General features: G+C 49.0%; 1 protein-coding gene across 1 annotated transcript in view; it reads right to left on the minus strand.

Moving 5' to 3' along the window:
• LOC310880091 (uncharacterized protein) overlaps positions 1-15,621 on the minus strand; it is a 155,981-nt gene that overhangs the window by 2,470 nt on the left and 137,890 nt on the right. Inside the window, exons 32-35 of the mRNA XM_083795398.1 lie at positions 13,995-14,151; positions 11,541-13,306; positions 1,697-1,912; positions 750-890 (exon numbers count right to left, since the gene is read on the minus strand). The gene's annotated coding sequence lies outside the window, so the exon portion shown is untranslated. The remainder of the gene's footprint in view (positions 1-749; positions 891-1,696; positions 1,913-11,540; positions 13,307-13,994; positions 14,152-15,621) is intronic.

Consider the following 15,621-nt stretch of genomic DNA (forward strand, 5'->3'; position numbering starts at 1 on the left):
CAGCAGATACTGAGGCAACAAATTGGGATTTACGGTCCTTTCACTACCACCAGATACTGGGGGAACAGGCTTTTTGTGAGGGGGGGACCCTGACATTACTTGCCTTTGGTTCCCGTTGTTGGGATTATTGTTTTAAGCCGTGCTTAATTGTCATGTCTCCACAGCCACATCAAAAGCCAAGAAGATTAGGTTACAGGGAGTGTTTGATGTCAAAATACAAAATAAATAAAAGGAAAGCTGAAAAGGTAGCCTATTTTCCATGATGTCTAGTGAGGTTTTTTGCCTCAAACTTTTTTTTTTTCTTTTTTTTTTTGCGAAGGTTGCACTTTTAGTGACAAGATTTCATTTATTTGCTTCCAAATGACTCCACAGCTTTCCTACAACAGCTCAAAGGGTTAATAGACCCTCTTTGATGGCAAACGTGGTATAATTAACGCAAACTTCTTAAGTATCTTGGTGACCTGTAGATGGCCACATGAGAATTTTGTTATTTACTGACTTGCCAAACGTTTATTGCTTATAGCAGGACAAGTGGGAAGCAGGCATTAATTTTGATACTGTTATCTGTGATTGTCCATAGAGTTCACAGCAGAGAGTGCCTATATGTCAACTGCAATTAAACATTTCCCTATTTTTTAAATGAATTTCATGGTGGTGGAGGGGATTGGATTGGCAGCTTTGCAAACTGAAATCCTGCCCATCCACAGAGCAGGCATGACACAGCCAGACACAGGACAACTTCCCCTTACCTGCAGGCTGCAAAAGAAAACAGTCTGGCGCCACGGAGCATTTGATCCTCAGCTTCTCCACAGAGACAGTCAAATCAGGACCAACTGTGGCAGGGCACGGAGGGAGATTTTGTGGTGTGACATCTCCCCTTGGAAACCAGCCTGAAAAACACCAAAAATGAAGCCAAAAGCGGCTATCAGGTGAATATGTTCATTTATTGCCAACCTGGACTGGATTAGAATGCGTGACCTAGAAGTAAAATGCTTTGTTTAGCCCAACTCCCTGGGCCATCTGGTCCTCACGAGTAAACATTTCTAAGTGAGATTAAGTGACTGTTCTTTAAGCGTGGTGATATGAGTGCAAACCAGGCTGCTCTGGATCTAACAGATCAAAACCTCAGCATCGGGGCAGCCGGCTGGTGCCGATTCAGAAGCACCATTTGCTTGAATGGCGTTGAGTGCAATTCTCCGTGGTGTCAGCTTTGCAGTCAATCCTGATTCAATCTGATGTGTCCCGGTAAGATACAGAGCTGTCCTCAGCCCAGGGCTCAGATTGCACAAAAGTGCTGCTGGGAGGTTGAGGGCCCCACCAGACGAAACTTTTGGGAGATGCTACAGGAAGAACTACACTGCATTTGTACTCAGCTGCATTTCTGAACGCCAAAAGCTTGGCTGAGCAAAATGTTATAGCAGGGTAGGAGATACAGGGAAAAGAAAAAAAAAAAAAGTAAGAAAAAAAAGCAGCCACCAGGTAGTAACACAATAGAGAACTAACCCCTCCTTCAGGGAAAGGCTTCTACATACCACTGAGGGAGGGAACTGCTACTGTTTGGTCTATAAAAACTGAATCAGGGAAGTATAATGTTAACCCAGCCTATGCAGCAGTGCCAAGGAGAAGAGAAAACAGCTACCTGCCTATATACCGCGTCTCTCTGTGTGGTTCTGCACTCACGGCTGCGGGGAGTTACCTGGAGGAAAGCTGGCTCTGGCTCAGGAGGGTCGAAGGCAAGCGTAAATCATTTGAAGTCGGGCCTATCAACACCAGAGCGTGAACATGGACTCTTGTTTCTCCTAAACTCTTCAGTGCTTCACCTGAGTCTTCCTCAGTGATTTTATTTTCCTCTGGAGCTCAAGTCCTCCTGCCCACGTTCTGTCAGGCAGAGAGGATGTGGCAGATTTCTTCCCTTGTGGCACATTTCTTTCCTTGGGACAGAGGAGCAGAAGAACATTATGTTCTTCTTTTGGTTGGCATTTTGTTTGTGACTATTTCTCTCTGGTTCTTTCATTCAATCCCACCTGCCCACACTGGCTTTTAGTAGCAGGTTATGTAGCTGGAGTGATCTCCAGGTGCCCCTGGAAACTCCTACAGGATTTTGCGGTATAATTCACATTCATTTACCGTTTCCCATTGCATTTCAGTCTCTTCTCTACGTTTTTTTTTCTTTTTGTGGTAGACCCTCGTAAAAGCACCCCATTTGGCAGTTAATCTGTTAGAAGGGAACTAGCTGAACAAAAAGGAGCAGACCAAAGTCATTCAGGTAACCCTCGTGCCCACAGCCCCTCTGGGATATTGAGCCTATGCAGTTCTTCTCTACCCGAGCACAAATCCCACCAGCACAGGAACACGCTCTTTAGGACGAAGCACATCTCAGGAGACAGACCACTGCTCGGCTGCCGCCAGGACTCACCACGATCCCTCCCACGCTCACTTTCTGATAACAGGCAAAGCGGCAGAACTCCGTGCCTCAGTTTCCCCTCTGCAGAACAGGCACCGAAAATACGTGACCTGCCCTGTCAGCTGCCTACGAGTGCTGACTCGCTCCGGCCTAGCAGACCTCTGGGCAAGTCTGAGCAAACATCGGCACGTGGTGTGTGCTGATAGGCACTCAGAAAGGGCACAGCGCTCTCCTCTGCAGGTTAGAGGCTCCTCCCTGTCGTTGTTGGAGTGCTGCTGGCCTCTCCATACAGCTGCGTGTGGCAAAAGTGACACACTGGAGAAATTAGTCATTGGCGTGCATCGCCCAGCTGCTCCCAACTGCTACGCAGCCCCACGCACACACTGCCGCTCGCCCCAGCCCATTGTGAAGCAGCCCTGACTCCATCTCCCATGCTGTCAGCCCCTGACCTTCCTTTCACATGCTCTAATGGTCACTAGAAAACTGCGAGAGAACACAGTCACGGTATTAAATGGCCCTAATTTGTCTCCAGGCCTTTCCCCTCCTCCTCCCACCTCGGTCTCCTGCGACTTAACGTTTAAACCAGCTGAAGCTTACAACAAATCAAAGCCTCCCTATAGGCCCAGATTGTCTAAATACGGAAAACAGGAAGTGAGTAACCTTCAAGGGGAAATTGTTCATCCGATGGAGGCCAAGACCCAAGGCCTGGCGCTTTTCAGTCCTGCCCCTGCAAAGGCAGACACAGCGTGTACCGAGCGGACGCCCGGCGTTCAGCAGGAGGGAGTGGTTAGGCAAAAGTTTTGCTTCTCTTTTAGGCAAGTCGCGGCTGTTTGGAGAGAGGGGACGGTGTTTGTGCCTGTGCACAACACTAGATGAGCAGCTTGGGAAGGGTTGTTTTTTAAGAAGACCTGGGATGAGGTGGAGAAAAAGCCTGGGGTGGTAGGAGGAAACTGAGAAGATGCACGAACCCAAATGGAAACTGCCTCTTGCTTCCTAGGAAGGTGAAGGTGGCAAAAGAGCGGCGCAAACAGCGCTGGGCTGTTTCCAGCACAGAAGGGCGGGAAGAGATCTTGTGCGACAGCCCACTTGGTGATGAAAAGGAGAACACTTCATTTCCTAGGAAGAGAGAATAATAATTTATTTTTGTAGAGTAACTTGCCTGCTTCCCCCCCTAAGGAAAGATCCCAAATTATTTTACCGGCTGTTTAAGGCTTATACTATTCACTACTGAATTGCAACCATTAGCGGGGTGGAACACAGCAGCTGTTTAACAACTCAAAACAATGCCCCTTTTTTTTTTACAGAAGGTCATATTAAGATCCTCTCTAACTGAAGGTGAACTTCTCGTTACGTGCCGCATCCACTGGAATAAAGTTTTGCTCACGTTTACACCTCTGCCAGAATCCCCCAAACTGCAAAGAAACTAGGATGCACAAAGACATCCAGCCATGCCCGAGTCTTTCCACTCCAGCTCTGAACAGGACTAACGAGCCATGGGACACAAAGTGGCACCTGGGCCATAGATAACTTTCTTCTGACCCCCTCAGAGCCTGCATCTATGCTCATCTAAGCCAGTTTTGCTCTGGGCAGATCATGGGATAAGCACCAGCAACCAAGCCCTGTGGTCTCTGATTTGAGAAAGGGGCAGAGAAAAAGAAGGTGCAGGCTGAGCTGGAGCTTAGCACCACTGTGGCAACGTGGCTTGATTTGTCCCATCCCGGTTCTTTGCCCCAGGGCTGGGACCACTGCAGGTGAAAGGCATTGCTGGGGCGCCGTGCACATGTAGAACAGGGTCTCCAGAGGGGCTGGAGAGAAACATATGGAAGTGGGTGACTGGTAGGTCTTCTGAGAAGGACAAGATAGAGATGAAGCTTCTAGTAAGATTTCTTTGCTGCAGCATTTCAAACATCGCTGTGAATTTACTTGTAAACAATTCTATTTTAAATACCGGTTTTAGGCAGAAATATTTTCCCCTTTGGTTCTACAGTCTTTTTCTGCAACGATTTACTAAGATTTCTCATTATGTATATGGGCGAGTCAAATTGGACTCGTGGCATTTGCTTCTCAAAGATTTTCTCTCTTGCATTAAGGTTGCTTTGCTAACAAACGAGCTGGCTGGGAGAAAGATGCTCTTAATCAAACAGCCTCGCTCCCTCTCTGGGGAAAATGACCTCTTTTTTTCCCATCACAACAGGTTTCCTCTTTGTTCTCTTGTAGGCAGGTGTTGTCCCACTGGGATATGGAAAAGGGCAGGCTCTGATCCCATTAAAGATACTCCCATTGGTCAGAGATCATAATAGGGCATCCCTAGGTTGTGGGAGAGTATGCCTATCTTGCTTCACTGGCTGGAGGATAATAGAGCTGGCTCCCAGTGATACATCCAGGCTTTTTAACAAGAGTCCTGTTCTCCAGAGGGATAATGAAAGGGAAAGGAACCTGCGGGGCAATGTCTGTGCCTGGCATTGCCAGAAACCACAGCTGGTCCTGCTAGTGATGGGAACAGAGACAATGCTTCTACCCAGGAAGGATGCAAAGAAATGCTTCCCCACTGCATTATCTGCTTGCTTTAATCTCTTTCTCCATCACTTCCACAGCAGGCTGACTTTGAGGGATATGAAAGTGAATTTTGCTCCAGTGGAGGGTGAGATGCAGATAATCTCAGGGAAGGAAACACTACTTACTGTAACCCCTGGTCTCAGCTGCCCCTCGGTCCTTCCATCTTGAGGATTGCAGCAGCCCTGTCCTGACTCCCTGGGAAAAAAGAATGGGTGTGCAGGCTAAAGGAGGTTAGGGAGCTCCAACCACAACCTTGGCCTGGATGACCGGGGAATGAGGTTTGTGACTTGCCCAGCAGAGCCTGTCTGCCTGCAGTCCACACATAGCACGGAGTGGCTTTTCTTCTGCTGACCTTGTGCTCACAAGAACTGAGATAATACTAGCGGGGATCTCCAGTGCATTTCCTTCTTCTGTGCTTTCTGAAGTGATACAGGACATAACTCTGCTGGCCTGGGAGGTACAGAATCCCGAGATCTAGAGTGGGCTGTACACCTGCTTATCCAGGTGGCTTAGTGCCTCTGCCCACGCTGCTAAGGCAGGATTTACCAACCTCACTTAGGGCTGTGGCAATGTGGTAAAGAATGAAAGCTTGAAGGTAGGTACGTGCAGCAGCCATAATATGCAGCTGTGACTGCAAACCATGCCACAGGCACGTTCACAAAGAATGTACCAACACTGCGGGCCAGAGGTTTGTCCAAATGAAGGAACATCTCTCACAGTATTCTGTCCAGGCACAGGCTCCTTGAATTTCCTTGCCTTGGTGAGATCCCTTCGGTCAGTGTCATTCCAGCTCCAGCAAAGCTGTCCAGGAGGGACCCACGCCTGCTCAGCAAAGGTCCTGCAACCTCGAAAGAGTTAACCATGTGCTCCTGACTCAATGCACAGGAATGCAGCCACCTCAGGTGGAGTCTCACCGGGGCCAGCCTTGAACACTGCCTTCATGGGAGCCTGCACAACTCCGACCTTAACAGCAACTGCACTCTGTTGTGTAAGGACTGACAGGAATGGAGATGGCACCAGTGTGCTAGAGAGGCTTCCATTTTAAGTCTCCTTTTACTTTTTTTCCTGTGTGTTCTTCCTTGGTGCCCCATGGCAATTATGCTTCTTTTGGCCTACGTGTGCGGCACCAGCTGGACATCTCTTCATTTGTACCCTCCTTCTTGATGCACTCTTTGTAACGTCTCAATCCTGCATTTACATTCTTGCTGATTTTGTCTCTGTGGCTCACAAACCAGACATATACCCTTACTTCTGCTGCATGACAGTGTGTAGAGGGCCTGGGGAGACGGTCATTCTCCTTGTGGAGCCAACAAGGTGGGTCACTCTGCTGCACAAGTGCCCTGCCTGAAATCACCGCCCTGCCTAGCGTTCCTGCAGGCTGCTTTCACTTTTAGCCCCAGCGCTGAACAAACCCAGCTCTTTCCTTCATGTATGTATACGTATGTATTTATACACATACCTCCCACCACAGAAAGAGACCTATTTTGCAAGGTTTAATATGCTCCGAGTTCTGCTGTGGACTCTTCCTCTTTTGATGCAGCTGTGGTTTTAGGGCAGGCTTTGTGGCTTTGTGAGAGTCCTTGGATGCCTTGGGAAACGTTCTGCAAAAGCAGACTTTCTCTCCATGTGTTCTGCACTCCAGCCACCAGGTCCTGAAATCTCCGTGCACAGGATTTCCCCTACTTAGACGAAGACAAAACCTACTTGCCTTTCAGGCAGAGTTTCTGATTGATACTATTTGTTTATGCAGGCAGCGTCAGGCAAAGAAATAGGAGTGCCAGCTGGACTCCCCCCTACACCATCAGCAGCTCTACCTGAACCACAGCACCAAGATGCTCTGAACAGGCCCTGGAAGCCCTGGGATGGCTGATGTAAGTTGCTTTGTTGCAGCTCTGGAAAGAGTTAAGACCTTACCCACTACCTTAATGTCATCACCTATGACACAGGAGAAGCAATACTACCTCCCCTGTAGAAATAAGGGAAAGCCTGCAAGCACCAAATAACTGTGAAACAATCAGGGCTACATTCTCTGCCTCCTGCATGCTTGTCTTCATTACTCACAAGGGAAAGTAACTCAGGTTTAGGAGAGTTGAGGATGAACCTAACACACCTGGGTACCCCCTGCTGCTTTAGCGGCCCTAGCTCACAGTTTTGTGACAAGCTGGGTGCTTGACAACAACATCCCTTTGAAATGCCACATTTGGGTATTTCAGGGTTTGGAAAAAACTTGGAAAAGGTAATTGTCAATATGCATGAAGACAAGCCTCCTGGTGTTGGCCTGGGGCAAGAAGGGGACGGTGTAGGGGAAAAATACTATAAGCACAGCACAAGGCATGCCCATCATAACCAGCCAAACAGCAGCTTATAGAACTAGAGCAGTCCTGAAGTGGCTCTGACAGAGGAAGAAAAAAAAGACACAAATGCTTCAACAACACTCCCCTGCCCCCCTAAGCAACAGAACTTCTCACAACACAAAAAACCACAGTTGTCCACCCTTGCCTATTTGTATGGGAAGTGGGAGCCTCGGATCTTGGACATGGAGCTGACAGGCAGCATAAGGAAGGAGAGGGAGGCAAGATATGTGGCTGAGGAATTTGCAGCCTTCGAGTTCCCTTTCTCCCACCTCCTCCTCTCGCAGGAAATGAAAGAAACCTCTTTTGTGGAAGGAGGGTGGTAGGTGTGCAGGCGTGAGTGTGTGCTGGGGAGCAGCCTGGCCTTGTGGGCTCCTTCCCAGCATGGGAGCATGTGTGCAGGGGTGTGTGCTTGCACACACGTGTGCACAGTTACGCTGAAGCGCTTGGGGCCGGCCCAGGGCTGTTTCTCAGAAGTCTCCTCATGCGTGTCTGACAAGGTGGATCAGGCAACGGAAGCGGTGAAACCACCACCATGCCCAGGCCCCAAATGACTGCCTTTTCTCTTTTTTCTTTTTTTTTTTTCCTCTCTGTAAAGCAGCCCCCCCAGTTCTTCCTCCTTTCCTCCCCTGCCCTGCCCTGCCGAACCGCAGTGTCAGAGCAGCAGAACATGACGCTGGAAGAGAGCTAAGGGCGCTGACAACAAAGGTGGCTGCTCCAAAGAGTGATGCCAAGGGGCAAGGCCAGTAAAACGGCCTGAGCATAGTCCGCAGCAGGCAGCCGGTCCCTATCTCCTTTGGGACCTGCCTGACACCAGGGAGGGAGACCCTCAGGAGGAAAGGCAGCCATCCATCACCCCTCATAAAACTTTCTTCCTGCTGCCATCCTGCTGTCAAAGCAGCATGGCCCATGCCTCCGTGGAGGCTCAGGCCTGGGGAAGATGGCAGGGAGGACAAAGGGAGCTGGTAGTGGGGTAAAAATGGTCAGTTTGGTTTTCCTTCTTCCCTCATCAAACCACAGTTAGCTGGTTGCCCGCTCTGCATGAGCAGTGTGGGCCAAGAGGCAATGTCCCACCAGTTGGGACAAGTTCACCTGCAACTCTTTGCCAAGGGCTCTCTTTTATACCCCATTTCCACAAAAAGGGTGACAAAAGAAGGGCTGTTCATCACCGTTCCCAGCCACCAAATCACACACAGCATACCTGCACTGCTGGCAGCTGCTCCTCAGGGTGCCCACGCGGGGTTTGGAGAAGGGAAAGCATGGCTGCAGACAATACTTCTGTTTACAGCTCTTTGTTAGCAGCAAAGCTTTCCTCTCACCGTGTTCATTCCTGATGCAGGGGATATCAGTGGACCAAGTAGCAAAAGCGTGGCCAAAGTCCTCTTCTTCTCCAGCCTAAAATGGCGGCTGAGTTAGGCTGTGTCTGCCCTGTGATGGCAGACGGGCCTCCACCGTCCCCCACACGCTCTCTCACCTCTCTGGCACCTTTCCCTGAGGTAAATACACTGGAACTGCACCATGTGCTGCAAATTTCCTCCTCCCATAGAGGAAGAAAAACCGGGATGTTATAAAAGGCCCAAACTCTGAAGGTGGTTTTGGCACTGAGATTTGAGATCACCTTCCTTATAGAGCAGAGCCCACGTTCAGTCCTGCTAATTTTGGGGCACTACTGGGTCAAAAATAAACCTTACACAAAATAAAATGAGATGTAATTTTTACTTTCCACATTTCCTGTAGAACAAAAGGTGTTGGGTGAAAGAAGGTAACTGCTTGAGAATGTGGGAATCTCCAGAGTGAGAAGGACAAATTCAATATTGCAAAAGAATGGTGTAGTGCCAAAGGAAAAAGGCAAATGCATTGAGAGGAATTTAGAAATAGAGCAAGTAACGTGCCACATGAGACTGTCCTGAAATCTACCCGGGTGTAAGGAAGATGGTATCCTTATATGGCACAAAAACTAAAGTGGGAGAGAAAAAGAAGAGTAAATAAAGAAGAAGAATGCAAGAAATAAGAGTGTGTAAAGCCCACTCAGAGATCTAAGGATTAAAAAGAAAACCTTTAGTAGAAATGGAAAACAGGGAGGCAACCAAACAAGAATATTCAGTCAGTTAAGGCTTGCAGGGAAAAGATAAGGGCAGCAAAAATGCAGAATGAGTTAATTATAGCCAAAGGGATTAAGGAAAATAAGAGGCCTTCACAAATATATCAGGGGAAACAGAAACACTAGGTAGAAGGTGGGTCCATTAATAATAGGTCAGAGTAGGGAAGGAAAATAATGGAACAAGGGGACAAATCATGCCAACAGCAGTGTGGGCATCTTCCTGTTACTAGCTGGCCAGAGACCTCCACACCAGCGTGACGAGTCTCTGTTGGCTGAGGCAGGTTTCAGGGCAGAGACTCCCCATCCACAAGGACACATCCGAGCTGGGTGTGGAAATCTGCCACGAACCTCCCCATGCAGCACCTGACACCTTCCCTGCAGAAATCAATATGAATATTTTCAGTGATTTAATTGCCTCAGCTAAGCTGGGCTGATACAGTAAAACAGCGGGGGATGATGGAGGAGAAACTGCCTGGCTTTTTGTGGTGTAGGAGGCTGGAGGCAGCACATGCACCAAGGTTAAGCTGCATACATGGTGCAGCGGCCTTGCTAAAACACACCAGTGGATGATAGATAGACTGACCAGCTAACTATGGCCTTTTCATCGACTCTTGTGGCCTTAGCTGGATTATTTCCTCTTTGTCTGCCATGGTCAACACTCCCCCACTCCCCCCGAAAACACGAGAATAACACCCAACAAATCCCTTGGGGCTGGAAGCAGGGATCGGCATGCATTAGGACTCTGTAAAACTTGCATTTCACTGACTCCTGAGCCAAATTCTAACCTTTTAAGAAAGTTTGCACAAGGGTTGTAAGTATTTCAGACATGCACACATTCCTGCCATCAGGATTTTGGCTTTCTACCACTCCAGAAATAAAGTTTGGCTCCAAATCCCAGGTTTCCCTCTCAGTTCCTATACAAACAGGAGGCTCAGTTAGGAAAACTACAGAGTAATTATGTTTTCTCAAAGTCGAAAAAAAAAAAAAAAAAGCCATCAGAAGAGATAGAAACTATTTCGCCCTGCTCTTCCGCAGGCAGGGGGAACTCCATCAGTCTCCTGCCTGCCTGCCTGTGGGCACGCTTTGCATACTGGAGGCTTTCCTGGAACCAGACCCCTCAGGCACCCTCCAGCCCCCATCTGCCAGGGAGTCACACAGGGAAACAAAGGGCCAGCGCCTTTGTGGCAGGAGACAAGGTGCCAACCTGCCTGTCTCTGTTTACCAAAGGGAGGGATGTTAGCTGGGTGCGAATGGGGGGCTGGGACCATCGCGGGGCGGGGGCCATTTGTCCTCCATTCCCGGCTCTCAGGCGCTTTCCCCTCCCTTCCGCCACTTGGGCTGTCTCCCTCTGATTTTCAAGTCTTGTTTTTTTGAAATGCTTTAGGTAGTTAGTTAGCAGGCTGTTGACTAGAGAATAAAAATTTTTACATTTTAAAATAAGGCTCTATTTCTGCAAGGGAATGCAGGGAACAGCCTTAATGCCTAAATTCCTGCGAGCTGATTCCCTACAGCTCCGTCCACCACAGATACAGGGTGCTTTGGCCCATGGATCACCCCGTGGTAAGGTGGATGCACACACACAACCCATACCTTGTCCTTTACTCAGTGCCTGCCTTTTCCTGCCTCCCTACCATGCCTCCTGCAGAGAGCAGGCAGCGAGGAGATGCTCGGCGCCAAGTCCTAGGACAGGCCTGGCAGTTAGCTCAGTAACTGAGCCATGCCAACAAACACTGCTTTGGGGATGACGGCTGACAACTGACAGTTTGCACCAGCCTGATTTTCTCCCAAGATGTATCCCTGCATGATGCTGAACAGCAGCGTGCCCCTCACATGCACACGTTTGCACACTTAAATGGACAAACCCAGCCAGCTCAGCATATGGCTCCGTAGGATGGACACTGACCCTGGAGATGCCTTCTGCATTCACCCTACTTACCTTGAAGTCCCCACAAATGACAAAAACACCCCCACCCACCCCTCATTTTACCTGTGTTGCACATTTCAGGGTGAAGACAGCGCTCTCCATCTCCCTGCTGCCTCTTTACACTTTCAGCCCAAGTATGTAAAACTGCACAAGGGGAGGTTAAAATAACAGCAGACCATAGTAAAATAAAGGGAATATACTGACCTTTATAGGTCTTCCCTTTCCACCACTGGTGCTTTTGCTAGCATGATCTCTATTGGGTGTTAATGTTAGTGGGACTCTCCAGGGAGATGCCAAGCAGGAGATCAGAGGAACTATAATGAATAAAAATATATGCCATCGTTTGGTATTGCGCCCTGAAGCTGAGGAATGACACACAGGTGATGCTGAGTGCTGCCGTTATAGGCAGGTATACACATTCCCCCCTTTCTTGTCCCTTCCTGGAGCAGGACAGGGTTTGCTGGCTCCCAGTCTGTTCCTGCCCTGTACAGAGCCTTGCTGCAGCCGACCTAACTCCCCTTTATTCCTCTTCTCCTTCTGAGCACCCCTCCTGTCTCTCTCCCAGCTGCACAGGAATCAGTTTGTAAAATCCAGCCAGCAGGAGAGGTGTTGTCACAGGGAGGGAACCCAAGCCAAGAAGCATCAGCACCAAAAGAAGCAGCCGTGGCGGAAGGCAGCACTTTGAATGATCTCATGAATCAGCCATGACATTATCTGCAGTGAAATGCCTGGGAAGGGGTTTCCCATGTCCTACCCTGACCTGGAAGGCTGACTCCACAGGGGCCTGAAGGGCATTTTGATTGCCAAAGACAAAGGCTAAATCAGGAGGAAATGATATTTTATTTAACCTCTGCGTCGGGGTGGGGGCCTGAGGGGAGGGCAGAGGCAGGGGGGCGGTGACAGAGGCGTGGGGATAATACTGGGGGATTCACAACAGATAACTCCCTAACATATGGGCTTTCACTGAAGCACATGTCCCACCGAAAAGCCAATTTCCCTCCACATGCTGTCAGTCGCTGCCGGGGAAGCCTGCTCCGTCAGGGCTGCGCTCTGCCATACAACGCGCTGGTTGGTGCCAATATGGAATTTCCTTTCGGGAAAGGGCTACAATAATTGTCTCTCCTATTTACTCAGCGCTTTCCAGACAATGTACCAGAGGCTGGAGCCCTTATACAAGCAAAGCTCCCAGGGACACCCTGACTTGGCTTCAATGTCAGCTGGGGCTCCCAAGTGCTGGTGTGGGATCAGGCTGTGGGACCGCAGACCTGTTGGGGCAGGGACCCAGCTCTCCCAAAGGTGCCCCATTCCCAAAGTGCAGAAGAAACCAACATCAAAAGTGCTCAGGAGTGGTGGGGTGGGGTGGGCTTACCTCCTATTTACAAGGTATTAGAGCTACAAAGGCTTTAAATATTTCCCTGATGTAACGTTCCTGCAGGAAGTTGCTGGAGATGTCCTAAGGACCTGTGTGATCAGGTGGGTGGCTGGGTGGAGAAGGGCTCTGTAGCCTGGAGGGATGGGAGCCAGGGCAGGGGAATGCAACAGTGCCTGGAAGGGAAGGTGGTGGGCTTTATGCAACAATGCCCTGAAGGAGAGGTGGGGGCCACTGCCGTGCAGTACAACCTGTGGTGCCAGCAGGGTGACACCGTGGTGGTGGAGACCGCTCCAGTCTTCCCCTGATGAGCTGGGGAGCGCTGTTCCCAGCGCAGGGAAGATAACGTGCATACCTGAACATCGCCAGTTCCGTGAAGCTCAGCCTTCCCACCACTGGTCCTTTCTCCATTTCAGCCAACCCTGAGTTGCAAGGAGGGTGGATCCGAGAACCAGAGGTGTTAGAAATGGTGAAGACCTCCACTCCGGATTATTTTCTTGTATTTCATCAGATCAAGTAGGCATACAATGGCATTTTATCCCCTTTGAAGGTGGTTTCCATACCTCTCGTACACCCAGGAACAGGTTGTATTTTGCCAGATCTGTTTTCACCATTAAGTAGAAAATAGTCATGGATACCAACATGAATTTTTACAAGTGCAAAGGACTTAAAAGAGACACCCCCTCCCATCTTCCCACAGTACCAAAATATCACACGTCAAAGATCCTCATGGTGAGAGCTGAATTCCCCCTTCATGCAAAGTTCAAGGACTGAGGCTTGTTCCAAGCGTTTCTATTTCAGACACTTGGTCTTTGCCTAAATCATCACATTTCAGGCCTGTGCCGAAGACCTGAGGACCATATTTGTTTGCATTCCCCTTGCACTCAGGGGCCCAACCACAGCCCCCCGTGCTAGGAGTTTTACAAAGGCAACACGAAACCGCAGCCCGTCCCGGGCATGTTCCCCCAGATATGTGGTTCCTTGGAGGTCCTGGGTAATGCAGGGCAGGTTAGGCGCACACCAGTTCTCCAGATTTGCTTTGCAGGGAACCCACAGCACAAGTTTATCTGTGGGGAGCATGACCCAAAGTGTCAAAACAGGGCCTTTTACATTTTCCACTGCCACCAAACCTGTTTGACTGAATTGCAGGTTAAAAAGGCATTGTGTCTGTAATTGTTGGGCTTTAGAGAGCATGTCTTTTCCTTTAATGAAATACCTTGCTCATTCCATTCGAAAAGGAACCAAAGACTTCTCAGGTTTATGATAAAGTTGTAAAAAATTTTATTTACCCCATATTTCCTGCTGGGTTATTTACGAGGCATTTTGTCAGCTCTCATAAAACTGCCTAGTAAAATATATTTTCTTACAAAAAAAATAAAATCATTTGTGTGGAACATCTTGAGAGCAGCGAGGACAGAGTTAATGGGATACACACACGTTCCGACCCTGGGAGAAAACAAAACAGAACGAAAGCCAGGCATTGTTGTGCTGTATTAGTTAATAATAGCTTTAGAGCTAAAATCCTGCTCCCACTGATGTTACTGGAAGTTGGTCCTTAATATAAAGTAATCAGAGAACCAGCTGCCATGAAATGCCGAGCCCCAAAATGAACCTGAAATGCACCAGAGCACCTAGAAAACACACTTCTCCTCTTGGGATTTCACAAGAAACACCAGCTCAAGACCTTTTTCTTTAAAATATAGTAGCTTGGATTTATGTAACTCAAGGGTGGATTGAAATTGCTACTCAGAGCTTGAACCCAAGGTCAGCTGATTGTTAATACAATCATTTTTACCTAGATAAGCTTCAAGATGCAAGAAATGAAGCTCCTTGACACAAACCTGAACACAATCCCATTGTGGTAGCTGCTGTCAAACAAACAGCCTAGGCAGGGGAGAAGCACGACCCACCCGCGACAGGCACAGCTGGGGTAATTTGCCTCTCTCGGAGCACAGCTTTTTGGTCGTGTCACATGTTTGCATCTGCTCAGTTCTCCATGGTCTAAACTCTTGCATTTTCTATCTCCCAGCGGTGCTGACGTTCCCCAGTCCCAGTGGGAACCCTGACACGCTAAGTTTGTGGTGCTGCATTACCCCTAGTACCCTTGCTTCAAGCATCACAGCTTGAGCCCCGCCACGCTTACCACTTGCAGATAGGCTGGGCACAGGTAAATTTTCCTTCCCATGTGACCAACGTGGCCTGGCTCACACAGGAGCACAGCAATGGTATTCTAGCTGGAAGGCACCAGGTGTATAAAGGAAGCAAGGAAACAATGAATAAAAGACAAAAGAAAAGAGCCAGGGAGGGTTGCTTTTAAAACAACAGCAGCTAGATGCTGGGAAGTGGTCGGAGGGCTTTTGTTCGGTGCCTGCACAGCACTTAGCACAACACAACCTCTGTACAGCCCAGCTCCTTGCTCCCGCTGCTGTGCAGAAGTAAAGGAGCCACAGCAGAGAACGGGAAACAGGCAAGGAGCCAGGTTTGGAAAGGTATTTAAGTGTATAAAGGCGCAGGGGGATATTTATTTACGGATGCTGGTAGAGGTCCTGTTTCCTGTGGGAGCCAAAGGGCATTAGGCTCACAGCTCCAGCGCGTTATTGGTGCCACCAGGTGTTGTCTGTGTCTTTAGGTAGGGCTGCTTTACCACTCCTCTCAACAAGGCTTGTTTTTAAAAACCACTTGTACTGTGGGGTTGTTCTGCTGTGTGTCCGTCTGCACAATGCCTCTCGCACTGCAGGGTCAGAAGGGGAAGGGGGGAGCTCCCTGATGAACTGAGCAGGGTGGCTCCTTGTGGAAGCACAGAACACGTTTGTAACACGAGGTGTACCACACCTGAGTGTTAACGGACAACTCAAACTGGCTGTGATTTTAACCAAACTGGACCAAACCTCCTCCTCCAGCTCAGCCCTGTTGGAA

Source organism: Anser anser (genome assembly GCF_964211835.1).
Source record: "Anser anser genome assembly, chromosome: 12".
NCBI lineage: Eukaryota > Metazoa > Chordata > Aves > Anseriformes > Anatidae > Anser > Anser anser.